Consider the following 23421-nt stretch of genomic DNA (forward strand, 5'->3'; position numbering starts at 1 on the left):
CAGCAGAAAATGAAATTACACCCTTTATTGTCACTGATTGTAAAGCTGAAAGCCATTTGATAAATATTAAAATATCTTGTACTTTTCAAGGTGAAATTTGTTTCACTTCTTGTAATCTATTACTGTTATACCATGGGTGACAAATTACTCCTTAATTTTGATGCAAAATATCAGCATAAATTTATAATTTTACATCTAATATTACACTCTTGATCATATAAACAAGTGAAAAACACTATGATTGTAATTTGTCATCCCTGACATTAGAAGGTAATCAAAAGGTTATTACACATGAAATTAGGAAATAATTTCAACTGAACTAATAAAATGCCTGTAGATTTAGTTAATTTTACTTGTTATTATTTGATTACACATGTCAATTTGGCCATACCTACCACATGTTCTCATAGGATAAATTTAAGCATTAGTTGTTTTCCTAGTTATTTTGTTAGTAAATTTAAGTGCTAGTTATTTTCCTATCTGAGCATTAGCTGTAAAATGATACAAGCTTACTGAAGGAAAGAGAAAAAAAATATCAGAACTTTTTAACTTAGGGGTTCAGTTTGGATTACCAAGAGGATCTACACGTAATTACTTAACAACATCATTGGCTTCCACTGGCATTAATGTCATTAATTTCATTCAACTTGTTCACCTGATGAGTGACAAATGAAAAGAAAGTTCATACGCCAAAGAAGTTTGTTTAGACCTTTTAAAATAAACCCCAAAGTTCTCTATTATACATGTAGTTGTATCACTGAGGCTACAAAATTATTCACACATTGTTCGTACCTGTTTTCAGAAACCAATTTGCAGGACTTTTCCAGGACTAAGATTGATTTTTCCAGAACTTCAAAATTTACATTAATTCAAGATCTCAACACTGCAGACAACTATTTTCTGTTTTGCATTTTTACTAGTTGAGTTTAATAAATTATCAGACTTTTCCAGGACCAGTAGTCTTTTTCCAAGACTTTCTAGTCCCGAAAAATGCCACAGAATTCCAGGACTTTCCTGGTTTTCCAGAACCTGTACAAACCCCTCTCCATACTTCTTCCTTTGGACAACTGGATGAACCACAGAAACAAATTTGATTTATTTTGAGTTAAATATTAAATTATTTTTTCCATGAGATCCTTGTTCCTTGAATTTTACACTAGCAAAGTGAGAGTGGTTTTGAAGTTTGCAAGGCAAAAATCTATCCAGTAGCAAGTGTTAATTTCTACATAACAATTATTAATTATGAAAGAAAAAAACAACAAGGAGTCTTGGTTAATTTAGAAAGAGACAACACCAATAACCACTGTTGAGTTTTGGGTACTGTGGGTGCACAAGAAATTTATACTTACTGCTACAGCATACATGTATTGTTAAATATGATTTTCACCCCAGCTTGAAGCAAAACAGAAATGTAAGTTCATTCCATAATCATTTTGCATATATTTATTTCAATCTGTGTTTCCTCAATTTTCCCTTGCATGTTTGATTTCATTATGCCTCATATTCTCAAGCCCAGACACAAGGTAAAACATGTCAGATTGTGACCATTTCAGCTATTAATTGAACTTCACGTGACCTCAGAACAATTCTAGCTTTATATAATATTTCTCAAGCAATTTAAAAATAAAAAGAGAAAATCATTGCTTGATTAACAAACTTTTATTTATTCAGCTGTCAATTCTTTAATACACACTGGAATAAATTATTTTAAAAAAAGGGCCTCAAATTATGTGTCATCAAATCAATTTACTTCGAATTTCCTGATAGCAAAAATATGCTAATATCTCTGAAGAAAATAAATTCATAAAGTTAAAAACTACGAAATACTCATTATAGATAAATTCATCAAAATTGGTCAACAAATGATATAGGAAATAGACAAGAATAAACAAGTAAAAATGTACAGCATAAAAGCTTACATAGGAAATTTAACCGGCTAACCATCAGAATTAGTACATGTTGCCTGATGATGATCTGATGTTGATATGAAGTTCAACTCCTTAGGCTTTAACACAAATGACGCCGAAAAAATAACTGATAAGGGATAGAAGATCTAGCTGAAAGTGACGCAGGCACGAGTACAAAAACGTATTGAATCTACTTTTGAAGTACCTGCGCCAGTTTTAACAGAAACTCCTGATCTTCTTTCCTTCTCTTCTCCTCCCTTTCTTCATCTCTTCTTTCACGTGCCTTCTCTGCCTCCATAAATCTCCTATCAGCTGCTTGCTGATAGGACACAAACGCCTCTAAAGCTTTGTCGACTTTGGCAAATGCGTCAGTTGTTGACAACTTTCGTTTTTTTTGTGCCACTTTTACATACAGGTACTGGCTTCTCATCCTCCGTTGTTGTTGTTTCTGAAAAGGAACACAACAAATCTTACGCTTAAATGTGGGGATCCAAGTCGGAAATTAATAATGTTAGCAGCTGCTTTATGTTTTACTTATCTCTTGCAATACATGATTCCATCTGTCTTGAAGTATATTTGCAAAAATAAACCCATCAACTTTATCGACAGTGCAAGGCGCCCATGTTCTGTTACGTGCGACAATTGTCTGGCCCTCCAATAGGCGATAGTGTTTTTTTTGAAAGCTCACCTGTACATGTCACACAAGCACCTTTTTTGGTTCCGGGCATTTGCTGGCTTTGTTGTTGTTGTCGCGCTGCTGCTGGAAGTTAAATTTGGCGCAACGTTTTCGACATTTCCTTTGCTTTCTTCTTCACAGACCTGTGTACCATCCCAATGACAATTTGGGAAGAAGTAACAACACTCTTTGGCTTCGTGCAGGGCTTTGCTGATAAGAATTCATCGACTTCATCGAAGAACGCCGGCTTCTTCTTCGGAGTTCCGTTTCCTGTCTTCCTGCATTCATCTTTGTAGGAACGATACGCGCTTACCAAAGTGTGTATTCTTGTTTTACAGGCGTCTTCGTCCCTGTCCTCGTAGCCCGCCGCCCGTAGAAATGCGCTGATTTCTTGCCATATAGGCTTCTTTCTGGTACAGGACAATAGTTTTGTTTGTATGTTTTCGTCCCCCCACTTCTGAAATAACAACATGGTCTCTCTGTTCTCCCAAACTCTTCCGCGAGGTTTTTTAACGGCCGCCATTTTGGATGTGTTTAATAAAACACAAAAGTTAAACTACCTCGTCAAGGTAGTTTTATAAAACACGGCTCTAGACATGTCTTGTTAAACGCGCCCGCGATGTGAACGGGCGGTTTAGTAAAACAAGTTTATTAAAACACGATTTAAACATGTTTAAGCTTTGGTGTGAACGGGGTATTAGACAATCAGGAGTGAGTTTAGAGACTTTGGGACTGGAAAATATCTCCCAAGTTTCGCCAGATCGAGCCGAAGATCCTCAAAATCACAATGTGCGTAAGGCGCTCCCGCCTACTCTTTCAGACTTAAAAAGAAGTTGGGCTATATTTCGGCCAGCAAGCTCGAAAGTGCGCGTTCAAAAAGTGTTCCTGTGTCCATTTCACTGGAAACCAAGGCCATCAGGAGTTAGTTTAGTGTTCCCGGGACTGGAAAATATCCCCTTATTAGCGGGAAATCGAGCCGAAGTATCCCAAAATCACGATGCGCGTAAGGCGGTCTCGGCTACTCTTTCAGTCTTAAGGGTAGGTGGGGCTATTTTTTGTCCCATAAGCTCGAAAGTGAGCGTTCAAATAGTTTTGCTGTGTCCATTTAAATGCAAACTAAGGCCATCGGAAGTTAGTTTAGCTTCCCCGGGAATTGAAAATATTCGCCAACTTCCGGGAAATCGAGCCGAAGTTGGTCAAAATTACGATGCGCGTAAGGCGGTCTCGGCTACTCTTTCAGTCTTAAAGTGAAGTAGGGCTATATTTCGGCCGAGAAGCTCGAAAGTGACCCTTTAAAAAGTTACGCTTTCTGCATTTAACTGCAAGCCAAGGGCATCAGGACTTAGTATAAAGTCCCCTGGACTGGAAAATATCCCCCAAGTTCCGGGAAATCGAGCTGAACTTGGTCAAAATCACGATACTCGTAAGGCGGTCTCGGCTACTATTTCAGTCTTAAAGTGAAATACGGTTGTATTTCGGCCCAGAAGCTCGAAACTGAGCGTTCAAAAAGTTTTCCTACGTCCATTTCACTGCAAAACAAGGCCATCAGGAGTTGGTTTAGAGTCCCCGGGCCTTGAAAATATCGCCCAAGTTCGGGGAAATCCAGCCGAATTTTGTCAACATCACGATACGCGTAAGGCGGTCTTGGCTACTCTTTCATTCTTAAAGTGAACTGGGGCTATATTTCGGCCGAGAAGCTACAAAGTGAAAGTTCAAAAAGTTTTGCTGTGTTCATTTTACTGCAAACCAAGGCCATCAGGAGTTAGTTTAGACTCCTCCGGACTGGAAAATATCGCCCAACTTCGGGGAAATCAAGCCGAATTTTGTCAAAATCACGATGCGCGTAAAGCGGTCTTGGCTACTCTTTCATTCTTAAAGTGAACTGGGGCTATATTTCGGCCCAGAAGCTAGAATGTGAAAGTTCAAAAAGTTTTGCTGTGTCCATTTCACCGCAAGCCAAGCCACATCAGCAGATTGTTTACAGTGTCCGGGACATCAAAATATCCCCCAAGTCCCGGGAAATCGAGCCGAAGTTTGTCAAAATCACGATGCGCGTAAAGCAGTCTCGGCTACTCTTTTAGTCTTAAAGTGACGTGGCTGTATATTTCGGCCCAGAAGCTCAAAAGTGAGCGTTCAAAAAGTTTTTCTCTCTCAATTTAACTGAAAACCAAGGCCATCATGAGTTAGTTTAGAGTCCACGGAACTGGAAAATATCCCTTAAGTTCTGGCAACTCAAGCCGAAGTTGGTCAAAATCACGATGCGTCTAAGGGGGTCTCGGCTCCTATTTCAGTCTTTAAGGGAAGTGGGGCTATATTTCGGCCCAGAATTTCGAAAGTAAGCGTTCAAAAAAAATTTGCTGCGTCCATTTCACTGCAGACCAAGGCCATCAGGGGTTAGCTTAGATTCCTTGGGACTTGAATATATCCCCGAAGTTTCGGGAAATCGAGCCGAAGTTGGTCAAAATCACGATGCGCGTAAGACGGTGTCGGCTACTCTTTCAGTCTTAAACTCAAGTGGGGCTATATTTCGGCTCAGAAGCCCGAAGGGGAGCGTTGAAAAAGTTTTGCTCTCTCCATTTCAATGCAAACCAAGGCAATCAGGAGTTACTTTAGAGTCCCCGGTACCGGAAAATATTCTCCATTTCCTGGGAAATCAAGCCAAAGTTGGTCAAAATCACGATGCGCGTAAGGCGCGCGGTCTCGGCTTTTCTTTCATTCTTAAAGTGAACTCGGCCTATATTTCGGCCCAGAAGCTCGAAAGTGAAAGTTCAAAAAGTTTTGCTGTGTCCATTTCACCGCGAACCAAGCCACATCAGGATATAGTTCACAGTCTCCGGGACATCAAAATATCCCCCAAGTTGCGGGAAATCGAGCCGAAGTTTGTCAAAATCACGATGCGCGTAAAGCAGTCTCGGCTACTCTTTGAGTCTTAAAGTGACGTGGCTGTATATTTCGGCCCAGAAGCTCGAACGTGAGCGTTCAAAAAGTTATGCTGTGCCCATTTCACTGCAAAGCAAGGCCCTCAGGAAGTAGTTTACAGTGCCCGGAACTGGAAAATATCCCCCAAGTTCCGCGAAATCGAGACGAAGTTGGTCAAAATAACGATTCGCGTAAGGCGGTCTCGGCTATTCTTTCAGTCTTAAAGTGAAGTAGGGCTATATTTCGGTCCAGAAGCTCGAAAGTGAGCGTTCAAAAAGTTTTCCTCTCTCAATTTCACTGAAAACCAAGGCCATCATGAGTTAGTTTAGAGTCCCCGGGACTGGAAAATATCTTTTAAGTTCTAACAACTCAAGCCGAAGTTGGTCAAAATCACGATGCGCCTAAGGCGTCGTCGGCTACTTTTTCAGTCTTAAAGTAAAGTGGGGCTCTATTTCGGCCCAGAAGCTCCAAAGTGAGCGCTGCAAAAAATTTGCTGTGTCCATTTCACTGCAAACCAAGGCCATCAGGAGTTAGTTTAGAGTCCTTAGGACTGCAATATATTTCCCAAGTTCCGGAAAATGGAGAAGACGTTGGTCAAAATCACGATGCGCGTAAGACGGTCTCGGATACTCTTTCAGTCTTAAAGTGAAGTGGGGCTATATTTCGGCCCAGAAGCTCAAAAGTGAGCGTTCAAAAAGTTTTGCTGTATCCATTTCAATGCAAACCAAGGCCATCAGGGGTTACTTAAGAGTCCTCGGGACTGGAAAATATCCCCCAAGTTCCGGTAAATCGAGCCGAAGTTGGTCAAAATCACGATGTGCGTAAGGTGGTCTCGGCTACTCCTTCAGTCTTAAAGTAAAGTGGGGTAATATTTCGGCCCAGAAGCTCGAAAGTGAGTGTTTCAAAAGTTTTGCTCTGTCACTTCCAGTGCAAACCAAGGCCATCAGAAGTTAGTTTAGAGTCCCCGGGACTGGAGAATATCCCCCAAGTCCCGGGAAATCGAGCCGAAGTTGATCAAATTCATGATGCACGTAACGTCGTCTCAGCTACTGTGTCAGTCCTAAAGTGAAGTGTGACTATATTTCGGCCCACAAGCTAGAAAGTGAGCATTCAAAAAGTTTTGTTGTGTCCATTTTACTTCAAAACAGGGCCATCAGGACTTAGTTTAGCGTCCAAGGGACTGCAAAATATCCCCCAAGTTCCGGGAAATCCATTTCAAGTTCGTCAAAATTGCGATGCGCGTAAGGCGGTCTGATCTACTCTTTCAGTCTTAAAGTAAAGTGGGGCTATATTTCTGCCCAGAAGCTCCAAAGTTGTGCTCTGTCCATTTCACTGAAAACCAAGGCCAACAGGAGTTACTTTAGAGTCCCTTTGACTGGAATATATCCTCCAAGTTTCGGGAAATAAACGCGAAATTGGTCAAAATCACGATTCGCTCAAGACGGTCTAGATTACTCTTTCAGTCTTAAAGTAAAATGGGGCTCTATTTCGGCCCAGAAGCTCGAGAGTGAGCGTTCAAAAACTTTCGCTGTGTCCATTTCACTGCAAACCAAGACAAGCAGGAGTTAGTTGAGAGTCCCCGGGACTGGAAAATATCCCCCAAGTTCCGGGAAATCAACCCGAAGTTTGTCAAAATCACGATGCGCGTAAGGCGGTCTCGGCTACTCTTTCAGTGTTAAAGTAATGGGGGGCTATATTTTGGCCCAGAAGCTCGAAATTGAGCGTTCAAAAAGTTTTGCTGGCTCCATTTTACTGCAAACCAAGGCCAGCAGGAATTAGTTTAGAGTCCTGAGAACTGGAATATATCCCCTTAGTTCCGGCAAATCGAGCCGAAGTTGCTCAAAATCACGATGCACGTAAGGCGGTCTCGGCTACTCTTTCAGTCTTCATGTGAAGTGGGGTTCTATTTCGGTCCAGAAGCTCGAAAGTATGCGTTCAAAAACTTTTTTCTGTTTCCGTTTCACTGCAAACCAAGACCAGCACGAGTTAGTTTAGAGTCCCCGGGACTGGAAAATATTTGGCAAGTTCCGGGAAATCGAGCCGAAGTTGATCAAAATCAGGATGCGCGAAACGTGGTCTCGGCTACTGTTTCAGTCTTAAAGTGAAGTATGGCGATATTTCGGCTCACAAGCTCGAAAGTGAGCGTTCAAAAAGCTTTGCTGTGTCCATTTCACTGCAAAACAAGGCCATCGGCACCTAGTTTAGCGTCCAAGGGACTGGAAAATATCCCCCAAGTTCCGGAATATCGACCCGAATTTGGTCAAAATCACGATGTGCGCACGCCGGTCTCGGCTACTCTTTAAGTCGTAAGTGATGTGGGACTATATTTCGGCCTAGAAGCTCGAAAGTGTGCGTTGAAAAACTTGTGCTGTGTGAATTTCACTTCAAACCATGGCTATCAGGAGTTAGTTTAGAGTCCCCGGGACTGGAAAATATTCCCCAAGTTCCAGGAAAGCGAGCAGAAGTTGATCAAAATCACGATGCGCGTAACGCGGTCTCGGCTACTGTTTGAGTCTTAAAGTAAAGTGTGGCTATATTTAGGCCATTAAGTGAGCGTTCAAAAAGTTTTGCTGTGTCCATTTCACTGCAAACCAAGGCCATCAGGAGTTAGTTTAGAGTCCCCGGGACTGGAAAATATTCTCCAAGTTCCAGGATATGGCGCCGAAGTTGATGAAAATTACGATGCGCGTAACGGGCTCTCGGCTATTCTTTCAGTCTTAAATTTAAGTAGGGCTATATTTCGGCCCTGAAGCTCGAAGATGAGCGTTCAGAAAGTTTTCCTGTGTTCATTAAGCTGCAAACCAAGGTCATCGGGAGTTAGTTTAGCGTCCCCGGGACTGTAAATTATTCGCCAACTTCCGGGAAATCGAGCAAAAGTGGCCCAAAATCACGATGCGCGTAAGCCGGTCTCGGCTACTCTTTCAGTCTTAAAATTAAGGGCGGCTATATTTCGACCTAGAATCTCGAGACCGGGCGTGCGCTAATTTTACCTGTGTCCATTTCACTGACATCGTAGGCCATCAGGAGTTAGTTTAGAGTCCTTGGGACTGGAAAATATTTCCCAAATTCTGGCAGATCGAGCCAAACTTGCTCAAAATCACGATGCGCGTAAGGCGGTCTCGGCAACTCTTTCGGTCTTAAAATGAAGTGGGGCTATATTTCGGCCAACAAGCTCAACACCGAGCGTGCGCTCCTTTTGCCTGTGTACATATCACTGAAAACTAAGTTCATCAGGAGTTAGCATAGAGTCCTCGGGACTGGAAAATATTCCTCGAATTCCGACAAATCAAGCCAAAGATGATCAAAGTCACGATGCGCGTAAGGCGGTCTCGGCTACTCGTTTACTCCGAAAATGAAGTGGGGCTATATTTCGGTTCTACAAGCTCGACACCGAGCGTGCTCTCCTTTTACCTGTGTCCATTTCCCTAAGAACTAAGTCCATCAGGAGATAGTTTAGAATCCTCGAGACTGGAAGCTATCCTCCAAGTCTCGGCAAATTGAGCCATACTTTCTTAAAATTACAATAAGCGTACGGAAGTTTCGTTTACTCTTTCAGTCTTAAAATGAACTGGGGCTACATTTCGGCCTAGAAGCTCGACACCGAGCGTGCGCTCCTGTTACCTGTGACCATTTTACTGAAAACTAAGGCCATCAAGAGTTAGGGTAGAGTCCCCGGGACTGGAAAATATCCCCCAAGTTTTGGCAGATCGAGCCATAGTGGCTAAAAATTTCGATGCGCTTAAGGCGGTTTCGTGTACACTTTCAGTCTTAAAATAAAGTGGGGCTATCTTTCGGCCTACAACCAGGAAACCTAGCGTGCGCCCCTTTTACCTGTGTCCATTTCACTAAAAACCAAGGCATTCAGGAGTTAGTTAAGAGCTTTCGGGACTGGAAAGTATCCCCCAAGTCCCAGGAAATCAAGCCGAAGTTCGACAAAATTACCATGCGCGTAAGGCGGTCCCGGCTACTCTTTCAGTCTTAAAGTGAAGTGGGGCTATATTTCGGCCTAGAAGCTCGAAAGTAAACGTTCAAAGAGTTTGGCTGTGTCCATTTCACTGAAAACCAAGGCCCTCTTTAATTAGTTTAGAGTGCCCGGGACTGGGAATTATCTCCCAAGTTCCGGGAAATCGAGCCGAAGTAGCCCAAAATCACGATGCTCGTAAGGCAGTCTCGGCTAGTCTTTCAGTCTTAAAGTGAAGTAGGGCTATGCATCGGCCCAGAAGCTCAAACGTGAGCGTTCAAAAAGTTGTGCTGTGTCCATTTCACTGCAAACCAAGGCGATCAGGAGTTAGTTTAGAGTCCCCGGTACCGGAAAATATCCCTCATTTCCCGGGATATCGAGCCAAAGTTGGTCAAAATCACGATGCGCGTAAGGCGGTCCCGGTTACTCTTTCATTCTTAAAGTGAACTGGGGCAGTATTTCCGCCTAGAAGCTCGAAAGTGAGCGTTCAAAAAGTTGTGCTGTGTCCATTTCACTCCAGAGCAAGGTCATCAGGAGTAACTTTAGAGTCCGCGGGACGGGAAAATATCCCCCAAGTTCCGGGAAGTCGAGCCGAAGGTGGTGAAAATTACGATGGGCGTAAGGCGGTCTCGGCTACTCTTTCACTCTTAAAGTGAAGTGGAGCTATATTTCGGCCCAGAAGCTCAAAAGTGAGCGTTCAAAAAGTTGTGTTGTGTCCATTTTACTCCAGACCAAGGACGTCGGGGGTCAGTTTAGAGTCCCCGGGACTGGACAATATCCCGCAAGTTCCGGGAATTTTAACCGAAGTTGGTCAAAATCACGACGCGCGTACGGCGGTCTCGGCTACTCTTTCAGTCTTAAAGTGAAGTGGGGCAATATTTCGGCCCAGAAGCTCGAAACTGAGTGTTTAAAAAGTTTTGCTGTGTCCATTTCACTGCAAAACAAGGCCATCACGACTTAGTTTAGCGTCCAAGGGACTGGAAATATCCCCCAAGTTACGGAAATCCACCCGAAGTTAGTCAAAATCACGATGCGCTTAAGGGGGTCTCGGCTACTCTTTCAGTCTTAAGGTAAAGTGGGCTTAGATTTAACTCCAGAAGCTCGAAAGTAAGGGTTCAAAAATTTTTGTCTCTATTTCACTCACATCTTAGACAATCAGGAGTGAGTTAAGAGACTTTGGGACTGGAAAATATCTCCCAAGTTTCGCCAGATCGAGCCGAATATCCTCAAAATCACAATGCGCGTAACGCGCTCCCGCCTACTCTTTCAGTCTTAAAAAGAAGTAGGGCTATATTTCGGCCAGCAAGCTCGAAAGTGCGCGTTCAAAAAGTGTTCCTGTGTCCATTTCACTGGAAACCAAGGCCATCAGGAGTTAGTTTAGAGTCCCCGGAACTGGAAAATATCCCCGTATTTGCGGGAAATCGACCCGAAGTATCCCAAAATTACGATGCGCGTAAGGCCGTCTCGGCTCCTCTTTCAGTCTTAAAGTGAACTGGTGCTATATTTCGAGCCATAAGCTCGAAAGTGAGCGTTCAAAAAGTGTTGCTGTGTCCATTTAACTGCAAACTAAGGCCATCGGAAGTTAGTTTAGCTTCCCCGGGAATTGAAAATATTCGCCAACTTCCGGGAAATCGAGCCGAAGTTGCTCAAAATTACGATGCGCGTAAGGCGGTCTCGGCTACTCTTTGAGTCTTAAAGTAAAGTAGGGCTATATTTGGGCCGAGAAGCTCGAAAGTGAGCGTTCAAAAAACTGTGCTGTGTCCATTTCACTGCAAACCAAAGCCATCAGCAGTTAGTTTAGAGTCCCCGGGACTGGAATATATCCCCGAAGTTGCGGGAAATCGAACGGAAGTTGGTCAAAATCACGATGCGCCTAAGACGGTCTCGGCTACTCTTTCAGTCTTAAAGTGAAATACGGTTGTATTTCGGCCCAGAAGCTCGAAAGTGACCCTTTAAAAAGTTACGCTTTCTGCATTTAACTGCAAACCAAGGCCATCAGGAGTTAGTTTAAAATCCCCCGGACTAGAAAATATCCCCCAAGTTCCGGGAAATCGAGCTGAACTTGGTCAAAATCACGATGCTCGTAAGGCGGTCTCGGCTACTATTTCAGTCTTAAAGTGAAATACGGTTGTATTTCGGCCCAGAAGCTCGAAACTGAGCGTTCAAAAAGGTTTCCTACGTCCATTTCACTGCAAACCAAGGCCATCAGGAGTTAGTTTAGAATCCCCGGGACTTGAAAATATCGCCAAAATTCTAGAAAATCGAGCCGAATTTTGTCAAAATCACGATGCGCGTAACGGGGTCTCGCCTACTCTTTCATTCTTAAAGTGAACTGGGGTATATTTCGGCCGAGAAGCTAAAAAGTGAAAGTTCAAAAAGTTTTGCTGTGTTCATTTTACTGCAAACCAAGGCCATCAGGAGTTAGTTTAGACTCCTCGGGACTGGAAAATATCGCCCAAGTTCGGGGAAATCGAGCCGAATTTTGTCAAAATCACGATGCGCGTAAGGCGGTGTCGGCTATTCTTTCATTCTTAAAGTTAACTGGGGCTATATTTCCGCCGAGAAGCTAGAAAGTGAAAGTTCAAAAAGTTTTGCTGTGTTCATTTCACTTCAAACCAAGGCCATCAGGAGTTAGTTTAGACTCCTCGGGACTGGAAAATATCGCCCAACTTCGGGGAAATCGAGCCGAATTTTGTCAAAATCACGATGCGCGAAAGGCGGTCTCGGCTACTCTTTCATTCTTAAAGTGAACTGGGGCTATTTTTCGGCCCAGAAGCTAGAAAGTGAAAGTTCAAAGAGCTTTGCTGTGTTCATTTCACTGCAGACCAAGCCCATCAGGAGTTAGTTTAGACTCCTCGGGACTGGAAAATATCGCCCAACTTCGGGGAAATCCAGCCGAATTTTGTCAAAATCACGATGCGCGTCAGGCGGTCTCGGCTTCTCTTTCATTCTTAAAGTGAACTGGGGCTACATTTCGGCCCAGAAGCTAGAAAGTGAAAGTTCAAAAAGTTTTGCTGTGTCCATTTCACCGCGAACCAAGCCACATCATCAGATTGTTTACAGTCTCCGGGACATCAAAATATCCCCCAAGTCCCGGGAAATCGAGCCGAAGTTTCTCAAAATCACGATGCGCGTAAAGCGGTCTCGGCTACTCTTTTAGTCTTAAAGTGACGTGGCTGTATATTTCGGCCCAGAAGCTCGAAAGTGAGTGTTCAAACAGTTTTGCTCTCTCAATTTAACTGAAAACCAAGGCCATCATGAGTTAGTTTGGAGTCGCTTAAGTTCTGGCAACTCAAGCCGAAGTTGGTCAAAATCACGATGCGTCTAAGGCGGTCTCGGCTACTATTTCAGTCTTAAAGTGAAGTGGGGCTATATTTCGGCCCAGAATTTCGAAAGTAAGCGTTCAAAAAAATTGCTGTGTCCATTTCACTGGAGACCAAGGCCATCAGGGGTTAGTTTAGACTCCTTGGGACTTGAATATATACCCTAAGTCTCGGGAAATCGAGCCGAAGTTGGTCAAAATCACGATGCGCGTAAGACGGTGTCGGCTACTCTTTCAGTCTTAAACTCAAGTGGGGCTATATTTCGGCTCAGAAGCCCGAAGGGGAGCGTTGAAAACGTTTTGCTCTCTCCATTTCAATGCAAACCAAGGCATTCAGGAGTTACTTTAGAGTCCCCGTGACTGGAAAATATTCCCCATTTCCCGGGAAATCGAGCCAAAGTTTGTCAAAATCACGATGCGCGTAAGGCGCGCGGTCTCGGCTATTCTTTCATTCTTAAAGTGAACTCGGGCTATATTTCGGCCCAGAAGCTCGAAAGTGAAAGTTCAAAAAGTTTTGCTGTGTCCATTTCACCGCGAACCAAGCCACATCAGAAGATCATCAAAATATTACCCAAGTTACGGAAAATCGAGCCGAAGTTGATCAAAATCACGATGCGCGAAATGCGGTCTCGGCTACTGTTTCAGTCTTAAAGTAAAGTGTGGCTACATTTCGGCCCACAAGCTCGAAAGTGAGCGTTTAAAAAGTTTTCCTCTGTCCATTTCAATGAAGAGCAAGGCAATCAAGAGTTCGTTTAGAGTCCCCGGGACTGGAAAATATCCCCCAAGATCCGAGAAACCGATCCGAAAATGGTCAAAATCACGATGCGCGTAAGGCGATCTCGGCTACTCTTTCAGTCTTAAAGTGAAGTGGGGCTATATTTTGGCCCACAAGCTCCAAAGTGGGCGTTCAAAAAGTTATGCTCCGCGCATTTCAGTGCAAACCAAGGCATTCAGGAGTTACTTTAGAGCCCGCGGAAATGGAATATATCCCCCAAGTTCCGGGAAACCGACCCGAAGTTGGTCAAAATCACGATTTGCGCAAGACGCTCTCCGCTACTCTTTCAGTCTTAAAGTAAAGTGGGGCTATATTTCGGTCCAGAAGCTCGAGAGTGAGCGTTCAAAAAGTTTCGCTGTGTCCATTTCACTGAAAACCAAGACAATCAGCAGTTAGTTTAGAGTCCCCGGGACTGGAAAATATCCCCCAAGTTCCGCCAAATCGAGCCGAAGTTGGTCAAAATCACGGTGCGCTTAAGGCGGTGTCTGCTACTCCTTCAGTCTTAAAGAGAAGCGGGGCTCTATTTCGGCCCACAAGCTCAAAGCTAAAGAAAAATTACTGTGTCTATTTCACTGCAAACCAAGGCTATCAGGAGTTAGTTTAGAGTCCCCGGGAGTGGAATGTATTTCCCAAGTTCCGGAAAATCGAGAAGACGTTGGTCAAAATGACGATACGCGTAAGATCTTCTCGGCTACTCTTTGAGTCTTAAAGTGAAGTGGGGCTATATTTCGGCCCAGGAGCTCAAAAGTGAGTGTTCAAAAAGTTTTGCTGTATCCATTTCAATGCAAACCAAGGCCATCAGGGGTTACTTAAGAGTCCTCGGGACTGGAAAATATCCCCCAAGTTCCGGTAAATCGAGCCGAAGTTGGTCAAAATCACGATGTGCGTAAGGTGGTCTCGGCTACTGCTTCAGTCTTAAAGTGAAGTGGGGCTATATTTCGGCCCAGAAGCTCGAAAGTGAGTGTTTTAAAAGTTCTGCTCTGTCACTTTCAGTGCAAACCAAGGCCATCAGAAGTTAGTTTAGAGTCTCCGGGACTGGAGAATATCTCCCAAGTCCCGGGAAATCGAGCCGAAGTTGGTCAAAATCACGATGTGCGTAAGGTGGTCTCGGCTACTCTTTCAGTCTTAAAGTGAAGTGGGGCAATATTTCGGCCCAGAAGCTCGAAAGTGAGTGCTTAAAAAGTTTTGCTCTGTCACTTTCAGTGCAAACCAAGGCCATCAGAAGTTACTTTAGAGTTCCCGGGACTGGAAAATGTCCCCCAAGTCCCGGGAAATCGAGCCGAAGTTGATCAAATTCATGATGCGCGTAACGTCGTCTCGGCTACTGTGTCAGTCCTAAAGTGAAGTGTGGCTATATTTCGGCCCACAAGCTAGAAAGTGAGCATTCAAAAAATTTTGTTGTGTCCATTTTACTTCAAAACAAGGCCATCAGGACTTAGTTTAGCGTCCAAGGGACTGCAAAATATCGCCCAAGTTCCGGGAAATCCATTTCAAGTTCGTCAAAATTGCGATGCGCGTAAGGCGGTCTGATCTACTCTTTCAGTCTTAAAGTAAAGTGGGGCTATATTTCTGCCCAGAAGCTCCAAAGTTGTGCTCTGTCCATTTCACTGAAAACCAAGGCCATCAGGAGTTACTTTAGAGTCCCTTTGACTGGAATATATCCCCCAAGTTTCGGGAAATAAACGCGAAATTGGTCAAAATCACGATTCGCTCAAGACGGTCTCGCCTACTCTTTCAGTCTTAAAGTAAAATTGGGCTCTATTTCGGCCCAGAAGCTCGAGAGTGAGCGTTCAAAAACTTTCGCTGTGTCCATTTCACTGCAAACCAAGACAAGCAGGAGTTAGTTGAGAGTCCCCGGGACTGGAAAATATCCCCCAAGTTCCGGGAAATCAACCCGAAGTTTGTCAAAATCACGATGCGCGTAAGGCGGTCTCGGCTACTCTTTCAGTGTTAAAGTAATGGGGGGCTATATTTTGGCCCAGAAGCTCGAAATTGCGCGTTCAAAAAGTTTTGCTGGGTCCATTTTACTGCAAACCAAGGCCATCAGGAATTAGTTTAGAGTCCTCAGAACTGGAATATATCCCCTTAGTTCCGGCAAATCGAGCCGAAGTTGCTCAAAATCACGATGCACGTAAGGCGGTCTCGGCTACTCTTTCAGTCTTCAAGTGAAGTGGGGTTGTATTTCGGTCCAGAAGCTCGAAAGTATGCGTTCAAAAACTTTTTTCTGTTTCCGTTTCACTGCAAACCAAGACCAGCACGAGTTAGTTTAGAGTCCCTGGCATTGGAAAATATTCCCCGAGTTCCAGGAAAGCGAGAAGAAGTTGATCAAAATCACGATGCGCGTAACGCGACCTCGGCTACTGTTTCAGTCTTAAAGTTAAGTGTGGCTATATTTAGGCCCACAAGCTCGAAAGTGATCGTTCAAAAAGTTTTGCTGTGTCCATTTCACTGCAAACCAAGGCCATCAGGAGTTCGTATAGAGTCCCCGGGACTGGAAAATATTCTCCAAGTTCCAGGAAATGGCGCCGAAGTTGATGAAAATTACGATGCGCGTAACGGGCTCTCGGCTATTCTTTCAGTCTTAAATTTAAGTAGGGCTATATTTCGGCCCTGAAGCTCGAAGATGAGCGTTCGGAATGTTTTGCTGTGTTCATTTAACTGCAAACCAACGTCATCGGGAGTTACTTTAGCGTCCGCGGGACTTTAAATTATTCGCCAACTTTCGGGAAATCGAGCAAAAGTGGCCCAAAATCACGATGCGCGTAAGGCGGTCTCGGCTACTCTTTCAGTCTTAAAATTAAGGGGGGCTATATTTCGGCCTAGAAGCTCGAGACCGGGCGTGCGCTAATTTTAGCTGTGTCCATTTCACTAATATCTTAGGCCATCAGGAGTTAGTTTAGAGACCTTGGGATTGGAAAATATTTCCCAAATTCTGGCAGATCGAGCCAAAGTTGCTCAAAATCACGATGCGCGTAAGGCGGTCTCGGCTACTCGGTTACTCCGAAAATGAAGTGGGGCTATATTTCGGTTCTACAAGCTCGACACCGAGCGTGCTCTCCTTTTACTTGTGTCCATTTCACTCAGAACTAAGTCCATCAGGAGATAGTCTAGAATCTTCGAGACTGAAGCTATCCTCCAAGTCTCGGCAAATTGAGCCATACTTTCTTAAAATTACGATAAGCGTACGGCAGTTTCGTTTACTGTTTCAGTCTTAAAATGAACTGGGGCTACATTTCGGCCTAGAAGCTCGACACCGAGCTTGCGCTCCTGTTACCTGTGACCATTTTACTGAAAACTAAGGCCATCAAGAGTTAGGGTAGAGTCCCCGGGACTGGAAAATATCCCCCAAGTTTTGGCAGATCGAGCCATTGTGGCTAAAAATTTCGATGCGCTTAAGGCGGTTTCGTGTACACTTTCAGTCTTAAAATAAAGTGGGGCTATATTTCGGCCTACAACCTGGAAACCTAGCGTGCGCCTCTTTTACCTGTCTCCATTTCACTAAAAACCAAGGCATTCAGGAGTTAGTTTAGAGCTTCCGGGACTGGAAAATATCCCCCAAGTCCCAGGAAATCAAGCCGAAGTTCGACAAAATTACCATGCGCGTAAGGCGGTCCCGGCTACTGTTTCAGTCTTAAAGTGAAGCGGGGCTATATTTCGGCCCAGAAGCTCGAAAGTAAACGTTCAAAGAGTTTGGCTGTGTCCATTTCACTGAAAACCAAGGCCCTCTTTAATTAGTTTAGAGTGCCCGGGACTGGGAATTATCTCCCAAGTTCCGGGAAATCGAGCCGAAGTAGCCCAAAATCACGATGCGCGTAAGGAGGTCTTGGCTAGTCTTTCAGTCTTAAAGTGAAGTAGGGCTATGCTTCGGCCCAGAAGCTCAAACGTGAGCGTTCAAAAAGTTGTGCTGTGTCCATTTCACTGCAAACCAAGGCGATCAGGAGTTAGTTTAGAGTCCCCGCTACCCGGAAATATCCCCCATTTCCCGGGAAATCGAGCCAAAGTTGGTCAAAATCACGATGCGCGTAAGGCGGTCCCGGTTACTCTTTCATTCTTAAAGTGAACTGGGGCAATATTTCCGCCCAAAAGCTCGAAAGTGAGCGTTCAAAAAGTTGTGCTGTGTCCATTTCACTCCAGAGCAAGGCCATCACGAGTTACTTTAGAGTCCGCGGGACTGGAAAATATCCCCCAAATTCTGGGAAATCGAGCCGAAGTTGGTCAAAATTACGATGGGCGTAAGGCGGTCTCGGCTAATCTTTCACTTTTAAAGTGAAGTGGAGCTATATTTCGGCCCAGAAGCTCAAAAGTCAGCGTTCAAAAAGTTGTATTGTGTCCATTTTACAGCAGAGCAAGGACGTCGGGGGTCAGTTTAGAGTCCCCGGGACTGGAAAATATCCCCCAAGTTCCGGGAAATTTAACCGAAGTTGGTCAAAATCACGACGCGTGTACGGCGGTCTCGGCTACTCTTTCAGTCTTAAAGTGAAGTGGGGCAATATTTCAGCCCAGAATCTCGAAACTGAGTGTTTAAAAAGTTTCGCTGTGTCCATTTCACTGCAAAACAAGGCCACCACGACTTAGTTTAGCGTCCAAGGGACTGGAAATATCCCTCAAGTTACGGAAATCCTCCCGAAGTTAGTCAAAATCACGATGCGCTTAAGGGGTCTCGGCTACTCTTTCAGTCTTAAGGTAAAGTGGGCTTAGATTTAACTCCAGAAGCTCGAAAGTAAGGGTTCAAAAATTTTTGTCTCTATTTCACTCACATCTAAGACAATCAGGAGCGAGTTTAGAGACTTTGGGACTGGAAAATATCTCCCAAGTTTCGCCAGATCGAGCCGAAGATCCTCAAAATCACAATGCGCGTAAGGCGCTCCCGCTTTCTCTTTCAGTCTTAAAAAGAAGTAGGGCTATATTTCGGCCAGCAAGCTCGAAAGTGCGCGTTCAAAAAGTGTTCCTGTGTCCATTTCACTGGAAACCAAGGCCATCAGGAGTTAGTTTAGAGTCCCCGGGACTGGAAAATATCCCTCTATTTACGGGAAATCGACCCGAAGTATCCAAAAATCACGATGCGCGTAAGGCGGTCTCGGCTCCTCTTTCAGTCTTAAAGTGAACTGGTGCTATATTTCGACCCATATGCTCGAAAGTGAGCGTTCAAAAGGTTTTGCTGTGTCCATTTAACTGCAAACTAAGGCCATCGGAAGTTAGTTTAGCTTCCCCGGGAATTGAAAATATTCGCCAACTTCCGGGAAATCGAGCCGAAGTTGGTCAAAATTACGATGCGCGTAAGGCGGTCTGGGCTACTCTTTCAGTCTTAAAGTGAAGTAGGGCTATATTTCGGCCGAGAAGCTCGAAAGTGAGCGTTCAAAAAAATGTGCTGTGTCCATTTCACTGCAAACCAAGGCCATCAGCAGTAAGTTTAGAGTCCCCGGGACTGGAATATGTTCCCGAAGTTCCGGCAAATCGAGCTGAACTTGGTCAAAATCACGATGCTCGTAAGGCGGTCTCGGCTACTATTTCAGTCTTAAAGTTAAGTACGGTTGTATTTCGGCCCACAAGCTCGAAGCTAAGCGTTCAAAAAGTTTTCCTGCGTCCATTTCACTGCAAACCAAGGCCATCAGGAGTTAGTTTAGAGTCCCCGGGACTTGAAAATATCGCCAAAATTCTAGAAAATCGAGCGGAAGTTGCTCAAAATCACGATGCGCGTAAGGCGGTCTCGCCTACTTTTTCAGTCTTAAAGTTAGGTGGGGCTATATTTTATCCCAGAAGCTCGAAAAGAAGCTTTCAAAAAGTGTTACTGTGTTCATTTCACTGCAAACCAAGGCTATCAGGAGATAGTTTAGACTCCTCGGGACTGGAAAATATCGCCCAACCTCGGGGAAATCCAGCCGAATTTTCTCAAAATCACGTTGCGCGTAAGGCGGTCTCGGATACTCTTTCATTCTTAAAGTTAACTGGGCTATATTTCGGCCGAGAAGCTAGAAAGTGAAAGTTCAAAAAGTTTTGCTGTGTTCATTTCACTGCAAACCAAGGCCATCAGGAGTTAGTTTAGACTCCTCGGGATTGGAAAATATCGCCCAAGTTCGGGGAAATCTAGCCGAATTTTGTCAAAATCACGATGCGCGTAAGGCGGTCTCGGCTACTCTTTCATTCTTAAAGTGAACTGGGGCTATATTTCGGCCCAGAAGCTAGAAAGTCAAAGTTCAAAAAGTTTTGCTGTGTCCATTTTACCGCGAACCAAGCCACATCAGGAGATAGTTTACAGTGTCCGGGACATCAAAATATCCCCCAAGTCCCGGGAAATCGAGCCGAAGTTTCTCAAAATCAGGATACGCGTATAGCACTCTCGGCTACTCTTTGAGTCTTAAAGTTACGTGGCTGTATATTTCGGCCCAGAAGCTCGAAAGTGAGCGTTCAAAAAGTTTTGCTCTCTCAATTTAACTGAAAACCAAGGCCATCATGAGTTAGTTTAGGGTCCACGGAACTGGAAAATATCCCTTCAGTTCTGGCAACTCAAGCCGAAGTTGGTCAAAATCACGATGCGTCTAAGGCGGTCTCGGCTACTATTTCAGTCTTAAAGTGAAGTGGGGCTATATTTCGGCAGAGAATTTCGAAAGTCAGCGTTCAAAAAATTGCTGTCCATTTCACTGCAGACCAAGGCCATCAGGGGTTAGTTTAGACTCCTTGGGACTTGAATATATCCCCGAAGTTTCGGGAAATCGAGCCGAAGTTGGTCAAAATCACGATGCGCGTAAGACGGTGTCGGCTACTCTTTCAGTCTTAAACTCAAGTGGGGCTATATTTCGGCTCAGAAGCCCGATGGGGAGCGTTGAAAAAGTTTTGCTCTCTCCATTTCAATGCAAACCAAGGCAATCAGGAGTTACTTTAGAGTCCCCGGTACTGGAAAATATTCCCCATTTCCCGGGAAATCGAGCCAAAGTTGGTCAAAATCACGATGCGCGTAAGGCGCGCGGACTCGGCTATTCTTTCATTCTTAAAGTGAACTGGGGCTATATTTCGGCCCAGAAGCTCGAAAGTGAAAGTTCAAAAAGTTTTGCTGTGTCCATTTCACCGCGATCCAAGCCACATCAGGAGATAGTTTACAGTCTCCGGGACATCAAAATATCCCCCAAGTTGTGGGAAATCGAGCCGAAGTTTGTCAAAATCACGATACGCGTAAAGCAGTCTCGGCTACTCTTTGAGTCTTAAAGTGACGTGGCTGTATATTTCGGCCCAGAAGCTCGAAAGTGAGCGTTCACAAAGTTTTGCTCTCTCAATTTAACTGAAAACTAAGGCCATCATGAGTTAGGTTAGAGTCCACGGGACTGGAAAATATACCTTAAGTTCTGGCAACTCAAGCCGAAGTTGGTCAAAATCACGATGCGTCTAAGGCGGTCTCGGCTACTATTTCAGTCTTAAAGTGAAGTGGGGCTATATTTCGGCCCAGAATTTCGAAAGTAAGGGTTCAAAAAAATTTGCTGTGTCCATTTCACTGCAGACCAAGGCCATCAGGGTTAGTTTAGACTCCTTGGGACTTGAATATATCCCCGAAGTTTCGGGAAATCGAGCCAAAGTTGGTCAAAATCACGATGCGCGTAAGACGGTGTCGGCTACTCTTTCAGTCTTAAACTGAAGTGGGGCTATATTTCGGCTCAGCAGCCCGAAGGGGAGCGTTGAAAAAGTTTTGCTCTCTCCATTCCAATGCAAACCAAGGCATTCAGGAGTTACTTTAGAGTCCCCGGTACCGGAAAATATTCCCCATTTCCCGGGAAATCGAGCCAAAGTTGGTCAAAATCACGATGCGCGAAGGCGGTCTCGGCCATTCTTTCATTCTTTAAAGTGAACTCGGGCTATATTTCGGCCCAGAAGCTCGAAAGTGAAAGTTCAAAAAGTTTTGCTGTGTCCATTTCACCGCGAGCCAAGCCACATCAGGAGATAGTTTACAGTCTCCGGGACATCAAAATATCCCCCAAGTTGCGGGAGATCGAGCCGAAGTTTGTCAAAATCACGATGCGCGTAAAGCAGTCTCGGCTACTCTTTTAGTCTTAAAGTGACGTGGCTGTATATTTCGGCCCAGAAGCTCGAAAGTGAGCGTTCAAAAAGTTATGCTGTGCCCATTTCACTGCAAAGCAAGGCCCTCAGGAAGTAGTTTACAGTGCCCGGAACTGGAAAATATCCCCCAAGTTCCGCGAAATCGAGACGAAGTTGCTCAAAATAACGATTCGCGTAAGGCGGTCTCGGCTGCTCTTTCAGTCTTAAAGTGAAGTAGGGCTATATTTCGGTCCAGAAGCTCGAAAGTGAGCGTTCAAAAAGTTATGCTGTGCCCATTTCACTGCAAAGCAAGGCCCTCAGGAAGTAGTTTACAGTGCCCGGAACTGGAAAATATCCCCCAAGTTCCGCGAAATCGAGACGAAGTTGCTCAAAATAACGATTCGCGTAAGGCGGTCTCGGCTGCTCTTTCAGTCTTAAAGTGAAGTAGGGCTATATTTCGGTCCAGAAGCTCGAAAGTGAGTGTTCAAAAAGTTTTCCTCCCTGAATTTCACTGAAAACCAAGGCCATCATGAGTTAGTTTAGATTCCCCGGGACTGGAAAATATCTTTTAAGTTCTGGCAACTCAAGCGGAAGTTGGTCAAAATCACGATGCGCCTAAGGCGGCATCGGCTACTCTTTCAGTCTTAAAGTGAAGTGGGGCTCTATTTCGGCCCAGAAGCTCCAAAGTGAGCGCTGCAAAAAATTTGCTGTGTCCATTTCACTGGAAACCAAGGCCATCAGGAGTTAGTTTAGAGTCCCGGGGACTGCAATATATTTCCCAAGTTCCGGAAAATGGAGAAGACGTTGGTCAAAATCACGATGCGCGCAAGACGGTCTTGGCTAGTCTTTCAGTCTTAAAGTGAAGTGGGGCTATATTTCGGCCCAGAAGCTCAAATGTGAGGGTTCAAAAAGTTTTGCTGTATCCATTTCAATGGAAACGAAGGCCTTCAGGGGTTACTTAAGAGGATTCGGGACTGGAAAATATCCCCCAAGTTCAGGGAAATTTAGCCGAATTTGGTCAAAATCACGGTGCGCGTTAGGCGGTCTTGCTTGCTGTTTCAGTCCTAAAGTGAAGTGAGGCTTTATTCCTGCCCAGGAGCTTGAAAGTGAGCGTTCAAAAAGTTTCCCTGTGTTTATTTCACTGCAAACCAAAGCAATCAGGAGCTAGTTTAGAGTCCCCGGGACTGGAAAATATCCCCCAACTTCCGAGAAATCGAGCCGAAGTTGCTCAAAATCACGATTTGCGTAAGGCAGTCTCGGCTACTCTTTCAGTCTTAAAGTGAAGTGAGGCTATATTTCAGGCCAGAAGCCCCAAAGTGAGCGTTCGAAAAGTTTTGCGGTGTTCATTTCACTGCAAACCAAGGCCATCAGGAGTTAGTTTAGCATCCCCGGGACAAGAAAATATGCCCCAAGGTCCGGGAAATTGAGCCGAGGTTGGTCAAAATCACGATGCCCCTAAAGTGGTCTCGGCTACTCTTTCTGTCTTAAAGTGAAGTGGGGCTATATTTCGAGCCACAAGCCCGAAAGTGAACGTTCAAAAAGTTTTGCTGTGTCCATTTCACTGCAAACCAAGGCCATCAGGGGTTAGTTTAGAGTCCCCGGGACTGAAAAATATTGCCCAAGTTCCGGAGAATCGAACCAAAGTTGATCAAAATCACGATGCGCGAAATGCGGTATCGGCTACTGTTTCAGTCTTAAAGTGAAGTGGGGCTATATTTCGGCCCAGAAGCCCGAAAGTGAGCGTTCAAAAAGTTTTGCTGTGTCCATTTCACTTCAAAACAAGGCCATCAGGAGTTAGTTTAACGTCCGTGGGAATGGAAAATATTCCCCAAGTTCCGG

The 23421-nt window shown here is 44.5% G+C and overlaps 1 pseudogene; it reads right to left on the reverse strand.

Moving 5' to 3' along the window:
- Window positions 1-1938: 1938 nt before the first annotated feature.
- Window positions 1939-3152, reverse strand: LOC145492743 (uncharacterized; annotated as a pseudogene).
- Window positions 3153-23421: the final 20269 nt, after the last annotated feature.

This window comes from Orbicella franksi, chromosome 7 (genome assembly GCF_964199315.1).
Source record: "Orbicella franksi chromosome 7, jaOrbFran1.1, whole genome shotgun sequence".
Lineage (NCBI taxonomy): Eukaryota > Metazoa > Cnidaria > Anthozoa > Scleractinia > Merulinidae > Orbicella > Orbicella franksi.